Source organism: Felis catus, chromosome F1, assembly GCF_018350175.1.
Source record: "Felis catus isolate Fca126 chromosome F1, F.catus_Fca126_mat1.0, whole genome shotgun sequence".
Taxonomy (NCBI): Eukaryota; Metazoa; Chordata; class Mammalia; order Carnivora; family Felidae; genus Felis; species Felis catus.
In genome coordinates this window covers 33,916,740-33,936,677 of record NC_058384.1, presented here as the reverse complement: position 1 = coordinate 33,936,677, position 19,938 = coordinate 33,916,740, and positions in this window count along the sequence as shown.

Sequence of the window (19,938 nt, the reverse complement as noted above, 5' to 3'; positions counted from 1 at the left end):
CTGACCTTATCACTCTCAATGCAGCTAAATAATTTGATGTCTAAATGTGCTTGTATTGGGGCGCCTGGGTGCCTCAGTCTGTTGAGCATCCCACTCTTAATTCCAGCAAGGGTCACGATCCCAAGGTCGGGGGATTGAGCCCCATGTGGGGCTCTGTGCTGAGTGTGGAGCATGCTTAAGATTCTCTCCGTGTCTCCCTCTGCCCCTCTCTCCTCTGCCTGCTCACACTCTCTCTATCACAAATACTAAATAAGCAAATAAATAAATAAATAAAATGTGTTTGTATTATGTTAGAATTTCCTGGAGCTAATGGCTGAACATATTGAGAATTTACATCATCAAAAGGACTTATTTGGCCTAAATCTTATTATAAGTTATGCACAAAATTGCTTCACAGATGTGACATGCCATTCTTCATGGGTAGGTAGTGGGAAGGAAGCGGAGAAGGGGTCACTAACATGAGGGGCAGGGGCTATATTCACATGTATCTGAGTCCAATATTCCTTTAAGTATAGGAGTCTCAGTGTTAGACCTGGTTCCATCTCCTAGTTCATTTGGTGACCTTAGGCAAGTGATCTGACCCCTTTGCATATCACTTTTCCCAGCTGCAAACTGGGGACGTGTTGCACCCACCCTATGTATTTTTATAAGATTCTAAGTAGGGCGAAAGAAGAAAATGTATACAACGTTACTGTGAAAAATATAAGGATAGGTAGATAGATGTTATATATATGCATTTAATAATTTGTTGTTATTCCGAAGTGATTTTAGTACATCAGCTCACTGTCCTGAGGGTCGAGATGGGATATGAAACTCTATTGAGGAGCTATTTCCAACGAGTTAGACTTTTTCTATAGAAAATAGATACCCCTAGAAGGAACGAGGAGGAGTGTATAAATGAGGATGTGGGCAGAGGTGCCGGCAGCCAGAATAGACTTCACAGCAATTCATTCCCTCCCTGTAAACTCCAGGAGGGTGGGAGAGAAACTGGTTTCAATGCGAGAGACTTCTTTTTCACCTTGCTCAACATACAATGACATTGCTTCGTCATATATCACGATATGCCTGCATGCAAGTCATGATTTCCAGGCTATTTTAAGGATCTCTGCCTACATACAGAGGTATGCATCATTCAATTTGTTGATGGCAACAAAAATTGATGTCTGGTCAGATGTTCTTTCTCATGTTCTCACACAGACCATATGCAACTGAAATACAGGAGTCAGGTGGGCAGAAAGAAACATGGAAAGTTTTACTCTTTTCTTCCTTACACTTCCTATCCACCCCCGTTCTCTTCCGCTAACAAAATAGTATGAGAAATCAGGGGCATCTAAAATAGAAGGGAGAGTGTCAAAATGCTTTTTATTGTCTAGAAGCTCTTCTAGAAGGGAATCGCGAGTCTCTGGAGAGGAATCAGCATCTTCACCTATCTAGTGGCATCCTTCCTCAAACCCCACTACAGAGAGGGAACACTCTGTCTAGGAACAAGTGGCACTTTATGTCAAGTCGCCAAATAACTAGGGAAGCAACCTAGGGCATAACTACCAGCGCTCGATACAGTGTTTATAAAGTGGAAAACTGAGACCGTTGACTGATTTACCTCGAACAAAAATGGAACACCCAGATGTTCTTGGGGGGGTGGAGCAGAGAAGGCTATAAATTCACTGAAATACCTTTCTTCTTCCTGGAGCACATTCCCCTCCATCCTTCCAGTGATACAAGCCACTTCTGGGCCAGAGTGCTTCAGAAGCAATACACTTCCCCCTACTCTCTTTCCCTGCACGCTAGCTGGATGGAAAAGCTTCCAAGAAGCTACAGAAGGACAGAAGCAACCCAAAATAGAACACCAAAAAGGAATTGTATTAGTAAGAAGATAGACGACCCTGACTGATAAAAAGGGAGAGACATTCGCTCTCTTTACGCTGAATTCATAGGATAATTCAACTGACCACTAAAAGCAGCGACTTGAAACTGTGACCTAATGAACATCTAAAGTCTACACCAGTGGTCTTCAAGGCATGGTTTCCAAACTAGCAGCATTAACATTACCCGGGAACACATGAGAAATGCAAACTCTTGGGTCCCACCCCAGATCTACCGAGTCAGATTCTCTGTAGGTGGAGCCAGCATTTTCATGACGCCCTCCTTGTGGTTCTGATGCACGCTGAAGTTTGAGATCACCTCTATTCTGGAGGTTTCAGGACCAGGGTGGAGTCTGAAACATGTTCACAAAGGTAAATGGCTCAATGGTCCAAAATCTGGAATGTTGATATATACTCTTCAGGCATATTTGCAAATAACAAAACAAAACAAAACAAAACAAAACCAAATTGGAACAAAGGCATTACTGATGCTCTGCTTTAAGCTAGAATCTACTTTAAAAAAAAAAAAGACTTGTATCAGATTAAAGGACATCAGATTTGTCTAGCAACTTGTATGATCCCGAACTTGTACATTACCTGGTTAGGGCAAGGTTCGGTAGAAGATTCGTCTGGAATTGGAAGACATAGAAGAGTCTCAACATTTAGTAAAGAGTAGCTTCTTCTAGGGCATATTTAAAGGGGCTGAGACTCCCCTGTAACCTCAAAGCTTAGAAAAGTTTTGCATAGTTTTCAAACAGTATCCTGAAGGCTCAAGGAAGGTGGGTTCAGGGCTGCGGTAGGTGGTTCTATTAGCAGGGGAGTTTAGAAGCTTGCCCGGTCCACCTCTCATTTGCCCAGCAGCTGCCCTTTCATTCTTAAATCAAAAGAACTGTAAAGGATAAATTCTGTGCAGGTCCTACTTTATCATGGGGCACAGCAGAAGACCCCTATAAAAATGCTTAACCCCAAGGGCTGAGTCTTAGTCACTTGGATGAAAATGAGAGAGGAAAAGCTACGCCATCTGAATTCTGCTGTCTGACCCTGCCAGCTGAGCCATCTTGCACCCAGAGTGTCAGGTTCATAAATAACCCCGCCTCCAGTCTGGCTCCTCTTCGCGTCCCATCAAGGGAGGCAAGACCAGATTTCATGGATCAGCTGGGGAGATTCGAAGGCCTAACCTTGAGGTCACATGGATCTCAAATGTGTTCCCCTGCCTGCCTTTGTTGCCTGCTGAGGCCAAAGAGATTTTCCTTTCTGGGTTAAAAATGACTCTCCCTTCCCTTCCCCTGCAAAGCCCAATACCAGGTGGGTGGCCGTTTGTCGAGAAGGTAGGTACTGATATGAGGGTCCACACGAGAAAAGATCGGGCAAGTAAAAGACAGTGGATTTCTGTGGCTTCACCTGTGGCAAGGCAGGTGAAGGCCATGATGCACTTGCCTTGGGCAGAAATTCAAGCGTTGCCAAAAAGCTCAACCATCAGGATAAAGGATACTTTCAGGCGCCATTTTCAAAAGTCAAACTTAAAGCCAAAACAAAAAAAAATCCAGGATGAACAAATATCAAAAAATACAAATAAAGACAGCAATAGCAATCCTGAGTTTTCTTCTTGCCTCTGGCCCTGAGGGTTCTACCTAGCACTGTCTGTGACTACCAGCCACAACCGTGGGATGATGTTCAGTTCTGTACATAACAGATGGGTGAGTAATGAGTGAAGTAAAGCTAATTCTCTGGGGTCAGAACTGCCAGTGGAAAAAAAAAAAAAAAGGCAAGTGGGTGATAAACAAAACAGGGAAAAAGGTAGAAGAAAAGGACGAGGAAGAAATTGACGGGTTGAGCGCTTGTAAAGGGTGAGTAGAGGGCGCCTGGGTGGCGCAGTCGGTTAAGCGTCCGACTTCGGCCGGGTCACGATCTCGCGGTCCGGGAGTTCGAGCCCGGCGTCAGGCTCTGGGCTGATGGCTCAGAGCCTGGAGCCTGCTTCCGATTCTGTGTCTCCCTCTCTCTCTGCGCCTCCCCCGTTCATGCTCTGTCTCTTCTGTCCCCCAAAAAATAAATAAACGTTGAAAAAAAAATTAAAAAAAAAAAAAGGGTGAGTAGGCGTTGTCCTCGGCACGTCGCATGTGTTAATTCATGCAGTCCTCAAAACATAATTATGAAGCAAATACTGTTATTTGTCACCGCTCCATAGGTGAGGACACAGACACGGAGAGGTTAGTTCCCCGAGATCGCGTTAGTCAATGGCCGGGGCTGCGATAAGGCTTGGGGGCCCGTGTTTCCGACCAGCAGGAAGACGAGGAAGAAAGGAAGGAACCAGGGAGGAAATGCAACGGAGAGAAAGCTCCCGGGTTTCCAGTCCTTTGTGAAGTCCCCAGTAGCAGAGCCCTGGCGAAGAAAGAAGAAACGGAGACGCGGTGGCTGTTTGAAGACCAGTTTCGCATCTTTGAACAGGAGACAAAAGCATATTGGAGACACTTGCTGTTGTGCTGGCACAGAATATCTACTTAATGTTGGTTGTTTTCACATCCTGACATCTCCCAGTTGACAAGGAAATGCTTAGCGTGCCATGAAATGAACAGGAGCCAGAGCTGAGCAGACGGCGGTGGCGGCGGACAGCGGGACTGCAGCGCGCCCGCTTCTTTGGCCCCCTCCTTCCCAAACGGGTCTCACTCTGCCTCGCAGTCTCTAAATCTTCCTCCGTAGACCTCAAGGAACAGCACACAGGGATGGGTATATGTTATTTATTTACTTCCTTCTTTATAGGTGATATCTGCGTGCACTGTGTAAGTATTTAAAACCCGACTCGACCCAGAGCCTCGAGAATGATGTCTCCATCGCAGGGCAGGGGGGTGGCGGGGCACGTTGCACAGGTTTAAGCATGATAGATGGGGCAACCTCCCTGGCTCTAGCAAACTGCCGTGAGAGAAAGGGAATAACCCTGAAATTAGAGCCGGGGTGGGAGGGGGAGGGTCGCGCTGGTGTAATATTACTGGAACAAGATGCAGAGAGAAGTAATTTACTCTGAAGTGACAGTCTGAAGGCGAAAAATAAACTAACAGGAGGGAGTTTAGGCTCATTAGCAGCCTGGTCTCAATATTTCATTATTAATGATAATAAAAAGAAGAAAGGAGGGAGAAAAGGCATATGAGCATGTGCGTCCCCCTCCCCAAAACACACACACACACACACACACACACACACACACACACACAGGAGTCAGCGCACAATAGCTCCGGGACTTGGTTTCAGTCCGGCACAACAAAGGCACCTCCAAGAGAAAGGAAATGCCAGGCAGGATGAAGAATGGTTTAGCTCTGGTTCTGGTCTGCTCTCGTCTAAATGCCTGAATCAGTGGGGCCCCTCTGCGGGATTCTGCCTGATTTATTAGAACCTCTGGCACAGGCAATGAAGCCCCCAACCGATGCTCTGCAGCCCAGCCTGAAGGAGCAACACCGAAAGGGGAGACCACGCGGAGCTGCCCATGGGATTTCTCGGGCAACACCTCTCTGGGTGGGAGGCAATCACTCCTTCGTGAGATTGTATATTGTCTGCACCCAGACAGGGAAGGAACAAAGATACGGGGAATCGATAGCTACGGTCTGAATATAAAAGGAAACAGGATACATCCCAGAGATGGTAACGAAAACCTAAAAATGAAATTCTGCAGTAAGCAGCCATGCTGGATTCCATTTAATTTAAAATGGCTCTCAGGGTCTACCTGTTGGCCCAGTAAAGAAAATGGTAATTGTCTTCTCTGCCCCCAGACTGCCACTCCTGACAAATATTTTGCTGTGAATAACTGATGCATTTTCTTCTTGACTTTGACTTTCAGAAGCCAGCCAGTCTGGCCTGGCCCGTTTGTCTGTTTTCTTGGACAATTTCTGAAATTGCCAATATGGTTATGTTAACGTTAATCTGGTTGGGAGAAACAGTAGCTCCCCGACGGCTTTGAGCGATTAAAAACATGTTCAAGGTGGGGCGCCTGGGTGGCTCAGTCGGCTAAGCGTCTGACTTCGGCTCAGGTCATGCTCTCACCGTTCGTGAGTTCAAGCCCCGCATCAGGCTCTGTGCTGACAGCTCACAGCCTGGAGCCTGCTTCAGATTCTGTGTCTCCCTCTCTCTGCCCCTTTCCTGATTGCACTCTGTATCTCTCTCAAAAGAAAAAACATATATTCAAGATCATCTCTTCTGTTGTCAGTGTCCCTGTAATTTATTAACATGACAGAATTCTCCATCCAACCAACGGACACATGAGGGTCCACCCCTGTTCTGGGCACCAGGCTAAGTTATAATAAATACAGAAATGAACAGATGCAAGGTTTCTTTCCTCTTGTTGCTGATAGACCATTCGGGGGACCGATATGAAGCTGTAAATGCACAAATAATTATGGTATAAGTGTAAAGAAAATGATCCCTTGCTATAAGAAGCCTGGTGGATGGAAATGCTACTTTCCAGAGGGCGGTTCAATCAGCTTCTCAGAGGAAGTGCATTTAAGTTGAGACCTGAAGAAATGGCCATCTCAACAAATCAGAGGAGGAAGAGAATTCCGAGCAAAGGGACCATCCCAGGGAGGGCTCAGAGTCAGAAAAGAGCTTATTGGTTTCTTGCTCAAACAGGAGGAAGAGGCCAGCTGCAGGGAGGGCAGTGTCATATGTGACTGCAGAATGGGCGAAGGGTGCCGTGAAGTGCATCAAATATCTCTCTGGCTGCAGTGTGCGGAATAACTTGGGGGTGGGCAAGCCCAGAAGCAGGGAGAGCTGTCAGGGGGCTTCTCAGTGGGACAGGAGGGAAGTGGAACACAGGACGGGCTCACGGATGTCTGGTCGCCCCCTATGGAGCAAATCTGTAGTATTAACAGTGAAAACTGCGGTCAGTGGGTCTAGACGCAGACACACACTCTTAGCAAATGGTTATTTTACTTATTATTTTACTTATTATTATACACGCAAGGTCAAACCTGCATACCGATTTGCCTTGCTGTGGACAACAACCGTATCCGGGCCCAGAGACCATCCTACATAGAAAATCTATGTTCTTTCTTCTGGGTCTGATTTTTTTTTCCCCTCCCATATTCCTGAGTCCTCCTTATATTTCTCCTTTTAGTCCAGAACCTGATGATTTCTTAGGTGAGGCGACAATTCTCTTAGTGTGGTCCCGGGACCAACTACAGCAGCGTGACCCGGGAATTTGCTAGAAATATAAACACAGATCTACTGAACCAGCAACTCCAGATGTGGCCACTCAGCCATCTGTGTTTTAACAGCCCTCCACGTGTAATTTTACTTGTTGTTTTGTTTGTTTTGTTTTGTTTTCTTTTACCTTTTGAATGTCTGTAAGAAAACTCAGCGTTGCATTGTAATATATATTGGACAGCACTGCGCAAAAGCATTGCTTCCCTGAACGCAAGGTGCACAGGAATTGCCGAGAGGGGTCCTGTTAAAATGCAGATTCGGACTTCATAGGTCTGGGATGAGGACTGTGGTCCGCCCTGGGAGCAAGCGCCCAGGAGATGCTCCTGGTGCCGGTCTGCGGACCACACTTGGAGTAGCAGGGCACTGACACATGTTGGGGAAGTGTTTGAAACTAGATCTCATATCACTGACCAACCACTAGATGTGAAATCAGTACACCTGGCTTCAAGTCCCATCTCTGCTTCGTAGTAACTACATGACTTCAGGCAAGTCGTTTTTTTTTTTTTTTAATGAAAAATGTAGGTAATAGAAATAACAAATCACGTTTGATTATTGCATGGTTTCAATAAAATACTATTGACAGAATTATTTTTCTATGTTATCAAGGCCAAACAGGGCTAGATAATTATTCCACACCACACACACACACACACACACACACACACATGCACGCACACGTGCGTGTGCACACACACACACATACGTGCACACACACAGGGTGAGGCACTGAACATGCTGAGTCAGTGATACGTAGGCAATTTCCCAGTTTCTAAAATAACTGAAGGCTGGGGCGCCTGGGTGGTTCAGTCGGTTGGGTGTCTCTTGGTTTCGGCTCAGGTCATGATCTCGCAGTTCATGAGTCTGAGCCCCGCGCTGGGCTCTGCGTTGACAGTGCAGAGCCTGCTTGGGATTCCGTCTCTCTCCCTCTCTCTCTGCCCCTCCCCTGCTCATGTTCTCTTTCCCTCAAAATAAATGAATAAACTTAAATTAAAAGAAAAGAAAACAATTGAAGACTACATAGATCATAAGTACGTGGATGTTCCACATTTCCTCCCAATTATCTCTGCCTGGATTCTCTGAGTCATCGTGACCGGGGAGAAGCTATCTGAGAGGGACGATTGTATTTGGCCAGCATTTCTTTCAGAAGCATTTGGTAATTCGATGCTTTGATACTTTCCCAAGGGGCGAGGCCCCCAGGGGATGTTATTCTAAATACCCATCTAAATACTCAGCTCCACGTCTCCGAGAATCTGAACATCCACAAGGTGAGAGGCTCCAGTAGATTAGACTTCATCAGTAATTAACAAGCAACCAGACTCTTAGGAGTCACTTTGTGACCAGAGGGAAAAGAGAACAGAGCTAGCCTGTGACTTTGTCATCATTAGGAAGATGGGGAAGGAGGAGAAAGATGCATAAAGCAATAGTCCCTCAAAGCATAATTGTCGTGCTGTGGTGACAACATCCATATGGCTGAGTTTAGCCCACGTCTCCCTCTAGGGCTGTAGTGCTGGGAATCCAAGATGGCAGGAGAGGGCACAACGGCTCAGAAGCTGAACATATATTGTGCGGGAGCACTTGTGCTAGGTCCTGGAATCGAAAATATTGCAATTAGCTGCGACGGCAAGAGAAACTGTTTTGTTACCTGCCGTCCCCAAATCCTCCCTCACCTCCTCCCACCTGACAGAATTCACCTGTTTCATCGCTTCCCCAGCAAAGAGGGTGTGGAATGGTTTCTTCTTTCATGAAGGTTATCGATACGTTGATTTTGAATTTCTGGACAGGGAAGGGGGTCCCCCTCAATCTTTCTAACAGCAGTTTTCTCTAGAAGGGAAAGACTAGGTTGTTTAGACTAAGGCAAGATCCCTGCCTTGCCACGTCTACCGCTGGCCTTGTTGGTGGCACATCCCATGCACAGCATGGAAAGCCAAGTAAAACCAGAACGGCAGCCCTGAGAAGTGGTGGGTGCAGAAGACCCAGCTCTATTTACGAGTCGTACTAACCCAGGGACCTATGGCAAATCGTTCCTCTTCCCCAGGTCTTGGTGCAACATCTTTAAGATAAGAGCGCTTGAGGACGCGACCTAGAAAGTCCTTTTCGGCCACAGTATCCTGCTATTGCAGAGGGTAATTTGCTTATATAAAAGGACCCCGTGGTAGGGACCGCTTTGCTGACAGGGTGCCCGTGCATGCCTGTGGAAAGCACACACTACCGCAGACGGGCTGAGGCAGCACCAACACCACACCCACGGCTTAAAGAAGTGAGACCTTCGCCACTGGAGAAGGAATGGTCACTGGCAAGTTCCAGGGCCACCAAGCAGGGTCAAAATGGACGTGAAGTTCGCCACCAGGGCCTTCCCCATTTCCTCTCTTGCCGCTCAGGCCCTAGCCAAGGGCAGTGGGTCCCTGGGAAAGATCTCCTTAGATAGTCTGGAGCAAAGGAAGGAAATTTGTACTTAATAACCTAGAATATGCCCTTAACTTGAGTACAGGTTCTTATCTAGTTTAATCTTTGCTATAAGGGACAACATAGTGCAAGGAGGCCCTGGCTCCTGAGGGCCGTGAGTAGGGGGTTGACTCACGTACCACTTTGAGGGCGAGCGCCTCCTTAAATTTTGCATCTACACGCCTCCTTTGCCTCACCTAGCTCTGGTCCTCTTACGTCTGTACTTATATTCCCATGTCATAAATATGGAATCAGCCATAGAGAGACCCCAAGTCGCACAGCCCCACATCTGACATTAAGATCCATCCGTTGGGGGCACCTGGGGGGCTCAGTCAGTTAAGTGTCCAGCTCTTCCCTTCGGCTCAGGTCATAATCTCATGGTTCATAGGAGATCAAACTCCGGGTCAGGGTCTGTGCTGGGAGCACAGAGCTTGCTTGCGATTCTCCCTCCCTCTCTCTCTCTTCCCCTCTCCCACTCCCTCTCTGTCTCTCTCTCTCTCTCTCTCAAAGTAAATAAACATTTTTACCAAAAAGATCCGTGTGTTTCCTCTATCCCAGCAGTGCAGTAGTGAGTCAAGGCACAGACCCTAGAGAGTTTAGAAGAGCCTGCAAGTTTGGAATTCTGGTACCAATATTTGCTAACCAGTAGCCTCAGCCAACTTGCTTGAATGCTCCACTCCAGTTTCCTGGTCTTCCCAAAGCTAGCACCTACCTCCTAAGGTGGTCATTAAGATTAAAGGCGCATCGCACGGGGAGCGCTGAAAACAGTATCAGGAACGAGTATGTATTGAGATACGTGTTACCTACTCGGTAATGAGGATGACGGTGGTGGGGGTGATGATGGAGATGATGATGATAATGACGACGATGACAGAGTCTCGATAAATGTGAGTCGCTCTTACTAATACTCTGATTATATTATCGACATATAATGCTCAGGGAGTTATCCTCTGATAAGTTGTTTGCGTTTTAGCAGGAATTCCTTTCCTAAATGCTGGACCCCCAGCCGTAAATTATTACTAGCTCTCATCACCGAGTCCAGGCAGGTTATCTTGTGGAGGAATGAGAGAGGCGGCCACAAATCATACAACGAATGTCATTCCCAGCTCACACGGCCAGCCCGCAAACCGATGGCTTTGCACCTTACGGAAATGACTTTTTCTTCGGAATCAGGAGCTTAACTCGACAGGGAGAGTTTGGCAGTTTGGGCCCACGTGGACTCCCGCACGAGGCTAGCATTTTCCTAAACTTTTGCCCCGTGGAAGCCAAGATGTTGGCTCCTCGTCCGTTCACTGGCTGCTTGTCCGGGATGTGGTCTACTCCGTTGGGAGGCCCTGGCCCCAAGAATATAAGGTTGGATTGTCCCTGCCACCCTAGCTGGCTTCCTTTCACAGCTGATTACTCCCCCATTAATTGTTGGTGTTGAAAATCTGCAGGACACGTTTTATCAGCAGTGCCAAGTGCCGGAAGGAAGACAAGCGGTGGCTGGCATTATTTCATCGGCCTCCCCATTAGCAGTGCTTGTGAGCGTGGTCATGGGGCCAGGATCACAAACAGGCTAACTGCTGGTCCCCAAGCACAGCTCTCGTCAAGCAGACTCAAGCTGATCCAAGGGTGCCTTGCAGCTGCGGTGGCTATGAAGGAACTGACCGAACCAAACTGGGGTCCCCATGGTGACAGGCGAGCTAGGCATCTAGCCTGCAACGGAGCGGCCGTCTGACTCGTTCCTCTGAACCAGACCACCTTGAGGGAAGACAGACAGAGAGCAGGGGTGACAAATGAAAAGGGAAGGCTGAATCACTGCCCTTGGGGCACGGAGCCCGGCACCCAGCGAAACCACCCTGAAGAGACCGTGTGCTGTGGCTTTACTTCCTCAGGCTGGTGTCCCTGGTCCCCGCCACTGCCTGTCTCTACGCTGACAACTCCAATTGCATCAGCCCAAAAAGGACCCCAAAGGAGCACTTGATGGGTGTCACCCTGGATGTCACACTGGACAATGCCCAAACGCCCACTGAACCCTTGAGCAGAAGGAGGCCTTGAAAGGATCTGACATTGAAAACAGTACTCCGGGGGTAGGATATTGAAGCCTTGGGGCGCCATTACTAATGGGTCTTATGGCCCAAGCTCCTTCTCTCTTCGGCTTCTACTTTCTCTTCCTTTGCTTCTTCCCCCTTTGGTTTTTTTTTTTGTCTCGTTTTTCTCCTGTGATGAACTGTACCATTCCCCACCCCCCCATGCACATCCCTCCCCCATCCGAAGCCCACGAACATGCGAATACCTCATATGCAGTTATGTTTATGCGGCACGCCTGAAAGAGGGCAGAAGCGCCAAAAATGCGTCTCTGATTGTGACTTAGAAAAACAAGAGCCTCCTCCCCGCCTCCTTGAAAAGAGCCTTCGATGCTGACGACTCCCTTTGTGAGAAGAACAAAGATAGCCCATGTGGTGGGCCTGTGGGAGCAGGGAGGACAGTTATAGAAAAGACCGGAGAAAGAACCGTGATGAAATCAGACTTCCCTGCAGCCGAATGGAAGCCCAGCTCCAAACCAAATCAGAGAGACAGATGACACAGAGGCCAGATAGGGGACAGGCTACAGGTTGAGCGGGGACCCGCAGGGAGGGCTTGGGGCTGAGGAAAAGCTACAGGCACCACCTCCCAAGGGTGCACGTGTTCCAGGCGTGCTTCTTACCAATGGTAGACAACTTCTTCCCTAACAAGAATCAGGACTTGGGCTGCACGCCATGGTGGGCTGAGATTTTATGATGGGCCGATGCCCTACAATAAAGAGGACGGGAGGAGGATTTAAGGGGACGCTGGCTGGGTTTTGAATTTCGGGGAGCTATACCACAGAGGAAGGGCCTTTGCATTGTCATAAATACAGGGAAACAGTGGTCAGCCAGCAGTGGGCCATCTTATTATACTTGCACTTTGCCCATTATAATGATCTTTTCCCTGATGCTCACTATGCCTTCTACCACCACCCCCATCCGCACGCACACACACACACACACACACACACACACACACACACGCCTTCTTGGGTACCTTTGTTTTTTTTTAGTTTTATTTATTTCTTTTGAGAGAGTGAGGGAAAGAGAGAGAGAGAGAGAGAGTGTGTGTGTGTGTGTGTGCACATGTACAAGCAGGGAGGGGGCAGAAAGAGAGGGAGAAAGAGAATCCCAAATAGGTTCCATGCTGTCAGTGCAGAGCTCAACCCGGGGCTTCATCCTGCAAACTGGGAGATCACGACCTGAGTCAGATGCTTAATGGAATGAGCCACCCAGGCACCCCCTTCCTGGGTACCTTTTTGCCCAGGGATGGCTATCACCTGCATGCCTGCCCTTGAATGTGCTGAATGACCAAGTCTTCAGACGAGCAATAGGAGGGGATATTTCAAAGGAAATTCAAGCACCAAAGGCCTGCCTTGCCCACACCTGGAAAAGTCCAGAAGGATACAGAGAAGGCACTGCCTAAACTGGAGACAAGAGGCCCTAAAGAAATGCCCCCAGTTCCTGCAGAGTGGTAGTGGACCGGTCTCCTGAGCTTGGTACTTCATCCTAACCACGCCAGAGGAGGCTCTGTGTTGCCCCCCCTCTCCCAAGGTCACGGTGGCCGGGCTGCGGGAACAGCTGAACCCCAATCTAAACAAGCTCCAATCTTGCCTTTGATTTTTTAATGAGGCAGACAAGTCAGTTTCAGATAAGAAAGAAATTACAATACAGGAGGAGGGGGAACTAACTTAGACGAAACAGTTGGTTAACAATTTTTGCTGGGTTTGATCTTGGGAGGCAGAGTGCTGAGATGGAAAGACTTGGGTTTTATTGTTAGACAAACCCGGCCGTGAATCCAATCTCAGCAACTTCTGTGAAGCCTTGGATAAACATTTCACCCTATCTGAGCCCAGTTTCTGGAGTCAAATACATATATTATTACCTGCCTCGTAGATGTATGAGGAATAAATGTGATAATACAGGTAGGAAACCTTGAGCGTATTTGGTTATAAATAAATGTTAGCTTTATGTGCTAATATATTGAGCTATTAAAATGTATCCCCGCCACCCTCTATTTCCCCCCTTTCCTGTTTTCTTTTCCGGCAGGTAATTGTCCTTGGATTCCTTCATTCAAAGAAGATTTATTGAGAGCCTACTACATGACAGATACCATTCTAGGCGCTGGGAACATTGTGGTTTATAAAATATACAAAGCATTATTTCCTTGGAGGACAGACGCGGAAAAGCAAAACATAACCAACCTTCAAAAGAAAAACAAAAGCAAGAAATATAATGGATTTGCTTTCAAAAGCCCAAGCCACCAATAGGAGAAAGGATTGGAGTCTAGATACAGTGCTCTGGCAGAAACAGTGGGGTAAGCATGGTCTCCAGACTGAAAAGCGACTGTGCGGGCAAGAAACTGGGGAGGCATGGGGCGCCTGGGTGGCGCAGTGGGTTAAGCGTCCGACTTCAGCCAGGTCACGATCTCGCGGTCCGGGAGTTCGAGCCCCGCGTCGGGCTCTGGGCTGATGGCTCAGAGCCTGGAGCCTGTTTCCGATTCTGTGTCTCCCTCTCTCTCCCTGCCCCTCCCCCGTTCATGCTCTGTCTCTCTCTGTCCCAAAAATAAATAAATGTTGAAAAAAAAAGTTTTTAAAAAGAAACTGGGGAGGCAAAGACAGACGGGGGCACTGCGCGCAGCCTCCCTTGCTCCTAGGAGGCTGCGGAACTCCGGAGAGACGTGGATCCGGGGTCCATCGGGGACATTTTGGCAACTGGCCGCCTGGCACGTAGGTTTTGTTTGGCCCGTGCTCCATTTGAGAAAAAGGATGATGGCCCGAGACACTTAAGAGGTAATCGGGCCCACCTCTTCTGTTATAGAGGAGGAATGTGAGGCTGAGAAGAGTGAAGTATCTTAGCCAATTCACATAGTAAGAGAGTGGGTCACTGTGAGTCTAACCTAGATGTAGATGGTACTGACCAAGGGGGGCGGGGCAGGCTCAGAAAGAGGGTCTCATTCAGTGTGTATAAAGGCCACTTGGTTGGGGGGGGGGAGGGGGAGGGTAATTAAAATGCATATTCTCAGGCCCCACGCTAAGGGCTTCTGATTCAATGGGTCTGTAACAGAGGCAGCGGAAACTGCATTTAATACGCACCCTGGGGTGATTCTGCTGCAGAGGGTCTGAGGACTAATTGCCACCCTGGGCCTCTCCAGTGCTAATTTGTATGGAAACCCACAACCTCTGAGATGTAATAAGGTGGCATGAATTCCATCAAATCCCTGGCTAGTGCAGCTCCCTTCCATAGGTACCAGCCGAACCTCTTCAGCTGAGTTATGGCGTGTATTTGCATAAATTACCATGAGAAACTTGTTAATATTTCCTAGATATCTCTTCTCATTGCTCCATTAGACAAGGCTTTGTGCTTTTGTTTGGGGCTGAATGTCAGCCAATTGGAAGCCGCAACTGCGATGGCAGAGAACTCGAGGTGGTAATTTATTCCCCTCATGGAGCCCTGGTGTCACCTATCTGTTCTAAGAAACGCTATCTGAAATCGGTTGAATTTTATCATGCAAATTATAGGAAGTGTTATCATTATAAGCAGCAGGAGGTTCCTGATTTGCTATCATTTACACGGTAAATGAGTTCGACCCGTTAGGGATAGGGAACGAGTTTGGGAAGTAGATGGGAAGGGATTCCACCAGGGGTTGAGCACGCCCTCCCCTCCCCTCCCCGGGGCTTTGTGCCTTCAGGAAAATGAGGCTTCCAAAAGACGATTGGATTTGCTGGATAGAAAAGACTCAAGAAGTTTGCTTTTTGGAGAAGATAGTCCACCAGCCCGCAGTGTAATCTGGGCTGGCAAGTATTGTCTCCAGCGGTCCTGCCCAGATATGTTCTCCTCCCAGGGTAATTGCAAATAAAAGAAAGTGTAAAGGAAACCATGATACTTTAACCTTTGATATTGAAATTTCAGCCACAATTACAGCAAGCACATTAGAAACATCTCCAGGAAGAGCTGCTTCTTAATGACTTCCCTCAGGCTGGGTTGGCAAGGAATGAAGAATTTATTTTCCATTCGGCCAGTTCTGTGTATCCTCCTAAAGGTGAGGGAACAACAGCGAGTGATAGTGGGGGGTGGGTGTGGAGGAAACACGGGGAGAGAAGGCACAGGGACTGTAAAGAACAAGACGGATAAAAAAAAAAAATGAGTTGTAAGATGCTCAAGCGAGTGAACGGGGGAAAGCAGAAATTTACCCCTGGAGTTGGAGTGAAGGCATTGAAAGCGGCTAGTAGAGGACTCACTGACCAGAATGATCAGTGATTTGGGATTTTCGAACGCCTAAATTCTCTTCCCTGTTCAGCCACAATTATCCATTTAAACCTGGATAATCCATTACAGCTCTCCGGCCTCTGTGTCCCATTCTAGAACTAAAATGTTAAAGTGAATGATCTCTATCATTGTGTAATTCTAAATGACCTTATGTCTATGGGAGTCATTGGCACCAGGCCTGTACTAACACTAGGATTTCTGGAAGAGACACAGCCCCTGTGGTGGCTAAAGATTTCAGGAAACTGGCCAAAATAAAGAGGATCATTAATAACCAAGAGCAAGCAGGGCAATGCTGGGTAGTCAGATGACAGAGACAAGAAGAGAACAGGAGAGGGAAGAAGAGTGTGCTGGTTTCATGTCTCAGCCTTTCTCAGAAACCATCCATATCATCGCTCAAGAAAAGTAAGGAAGGGGACGCCTGGGTGGCTCAGTCGGTGAAGCATCCGACTTCGACCCAGGTCATGATCTCACGGTTCATGAGTTCGAGCCCCGCATCGGGTTCTGCGCTGACAGCTCGGAGCCTGGAGCCTGCTTCGGATTCTGTGTCTCCCCCTCTCTCTCGCTGCACCTCTCCAGCTCATGCTCGCGCTCTGTCTCTGTCAAAAATAAATAAATTACAACAAATTTTTTTTGAAAAAAAAAAAAAAAAGAAAGAAAGAAAAGTGAGGAAGTCACCTTCCGCCTGACTAGCAAGGTGATAGAGCACATGGGGCCAGGCTTCACCAAAGACCTGAATTACAGTGATCGGAGTCCAAATGCACTGGACCAGTTACTTCAGTCCCCCAGGTCTGTCTTTCCCTATTATTAGGTCTAATATCAGTGACCAGAATCTTCCTTTAGATGGCATCACTTATTTTCCTCCGGAAGAATTTCGAGCTCAGTTGGCAAATGGAAAAGGAATACTTATTTGGGGAGTGCCCCAGAGCTGCAAGGCCGTGCAGAGTTTTGGGGAGGTGGCAGGGTTAGGAAGGGGGGGGGTGCTAATAGCAGGGATTAAGAGCTCCTCTCATTCCAAATCTGAAAGCTACTTTTAATTCTAGCTTCCTGGGTTGGTATATATATATATATATATATATATATATATATATATATATATGAATGGAATCCACAAAGAATCTGGGAGATCTGTTCCCTTCAGTCTAGCTCCACCTGTGACTGTATTATGATGGAAGAACGGAAGAATCTCTCTCTTTAAAAAAAATATATATTTATTTTTGAGGGCTAGAGAGAGAGCGCACATGCACACGGGGTGGAGGAGCAGAGAGAGAGAGGGAGAGAGAGAATCCCAAGCAGGCTCCATGCTGTCAGCCCAGAGCCCAATGACTCAGGGCTTGAACTCATGAACCGCACGATGGTGATGCGAGCCGAAATCAAGAGTCGGTCGCTCAACCCACTGAGCCACCCCAGGCACCCCAAGAATCTCTTCCTCGTAAATTATAAGCAGAGAAAACAAAGTCAAGACCTGCATTCTTCCTTGAAGCCTTAATATTCATTATGCAGTAAGCCCTAGGACTGAAAGTCAAGAGTTCCTTGAGAATGAAACGTTCTTCCGAATCTGAGTTGTTGAGTAGTATGAAACTATGTACTAATCTCACTTATTAATTCAGTGCGCTGATTCTTCTCTGTCAGTGACCAAACCCGTGTGTTTTGACAGCTCCCAAGCTGCAATCGTTTGGTTCCTTGTTCCTCATATATTCTGTCAAACATTTGGTTCAGGAAGTTTAATCCCTAGACAAAGACGAGAGTGTGTTGTACGTCTACGAGGATCCAGCTGGGGGTTGAGGTTGTAACACATTTAATTACTGGGAAAACACCACTCAAAATAAAGGAGTGGTGTTTCGCCTCCCACCAGCATCTTCTTGGCCAGACAGACAAAAGTAGGGAGCCCAGGGAAGCCAGCCTGCAAGCGAACCTCGGTGCTTTGTCTCTGTGATACTCTTCATGCACGGGAGGTGTGCCTAGTAGCCATCCCCCGGCTGCCATGTTTGACAGGATCTCAGACACACATCCTGAACATGGGCTGTCCCTGGAGAAGCTTCAGCACTTAATCCTGTCACCGTAAAGCATCCATGCACAGCCAGGCTACAGGCAGACCCGCTGTTCTCAGGGAATGGCTGTCAGTCACCAGTAATCCTACAGCCAGCAAGATTACACACGGAACCGGCGTGCAGATGGGCTTGAGGAGAAGTGGGAGAGGGCTCGGGCTGTAACGGGCACCCCCAACACAACCAGCATGAGATTCTCTTGCGCTTTGAGGAGTTGCGGATGGAAATTGTTTCCAGGATGGTGTCCTTCCAGGGTTTGTTACTGTCACGCTTGGAAGGGGTTACCTCCGCGGTGTCCGAGACATAACCTGCTGTGGCTCATCAGGCCATCGCTTTGAGGAAAATATCTAGAAGCTCCTTAGAAAAGCCAGTCATTCATCCATCCATTTATTTCCCCTGTAACCTGTAGTGAGCAACTGTTACAGGCATCGCATGGACCATATAAAGTTGGAGTGTGGAAAAATGTGTCTCAGGAAAGATCACACTTCATATCTTTGGCCACCAAAATAAAGAGACTATTGTTCAGGGTCTGGGGAACTGTCCTGCAGCCATCACTCTGTTCTCTCTTTACACGCTCCAGCCCCCCCCCCCCAAACTCCTTTCTCTTTGAATAATGGGAGGCCTAGATTAAACAACTATTGCTTGAAATATGCTATTTTCCTGATAAGCTGGCACACAAAATATCTTAACCCGACACACCCATGGGGATATGTCATAATGCTATTAGCGTCACTCGTCGATAATGTATCAGAAAGTAAATAAGCCTAATTGACGATAGTAAATCCCCAGCTAAATCTCTGAATCTTCTGCCTCCCAGTCCAGCTCTGGAGTCCTCTTTCCACACCTCTGGGTGACCACAGGTCTCGCCCGTTGCCTGCTTGTCACCGGCTGGACGAGCCAGTCATGTGCTTAGCGGAAGCGACGGCCTCTACAGAGCAGCCTGGGCTGGTGGCCGTGTCCAACACAGGACTAGAGGCGCCCTAAGAAAGGAATTCCTGGCTCTTGAGAAAGTTTCCAACATCCTCTAACAGAAAATGCGCATCCAAGATTGTTGGCAGTTTCTTCACAGGGAGTTGTTTTCAGCAAACTAGGTGGCTTGAACTTATCAGGTGACACCGGGCCGGGCTACAAAAGTGACTCTGAACAACCCCTGGTGAAACATGTATCCTGAAAGCTGTCCAGGAGATAAAAGCTCTCAAGGTTATCGTGTCTGTTTTTCTTGTCTCTGTCACCTTTGATTTGAGATGGGAGGACATTTGTGATGGCCTAACCTTTTGGTCTCTAGGGATTTGTGTTTGACATTTGATTGAAGGGTGATTAAAAAAAAATGGGTGCATATATTTCTAGAGCTGTGAACTTTTCAACAGGGTTTAGTCCCCGGTGGGGTGGGGAAGTGGGTGAGATTTACTTCAGGACTCTGCACCTGCCTTTTGCGGCCCTGCCCTTAGCGTCTCTAGCAATTTCTTCCTTGATTCCCTTTCTCCGCCAGGAGCGGTAATCTCACATCCCGCTACCCTTCCCCCTTCACCCAGCCACACGAACACATTCTTAGGCTTTATGAGGAGGGGATTATGTATATCTAGGAGTCCAGAGTATTTGTTATTTTTAAATTTTTTTTAAGTGTATTTATTTTGAGAGAGGAGGAGCGAAAGACAGAGAGGGAGTGGGGGGGGGAGAGAGAGAGAATCCCAAGCAGGTTCTGCACTGTCAGTGTGGAGCCCGACACGGGGCTCGAACTCACAAACCACGAGATCAACCAGCTGAGCCACCTGGGCACCCCTAGAGTATTTCTATTTTAAAGATGCTACCCAATAGCGCGTCCACAAAGCCGAGCACCAGCTGGATGGGAAGGATAAATCTACGGGAGGGCTGGGGAATTCTCCCATGCCTCCTCCCCTCCCCATCGCGTCCTTGAGTCTACCACGGGCTTGGGCTGTATGGCTGGTCGTGCCCCCCGATCTCAAGGTTGATGTGACAATACCTACAAATATATTTTCACTTACTCGGGGATACGAGAAGAGAGTATGTTGGGACAACAGAGTGGTTTTTCATTGTTGCCTGTAAGTCATCCCATGGTCTGAGGGA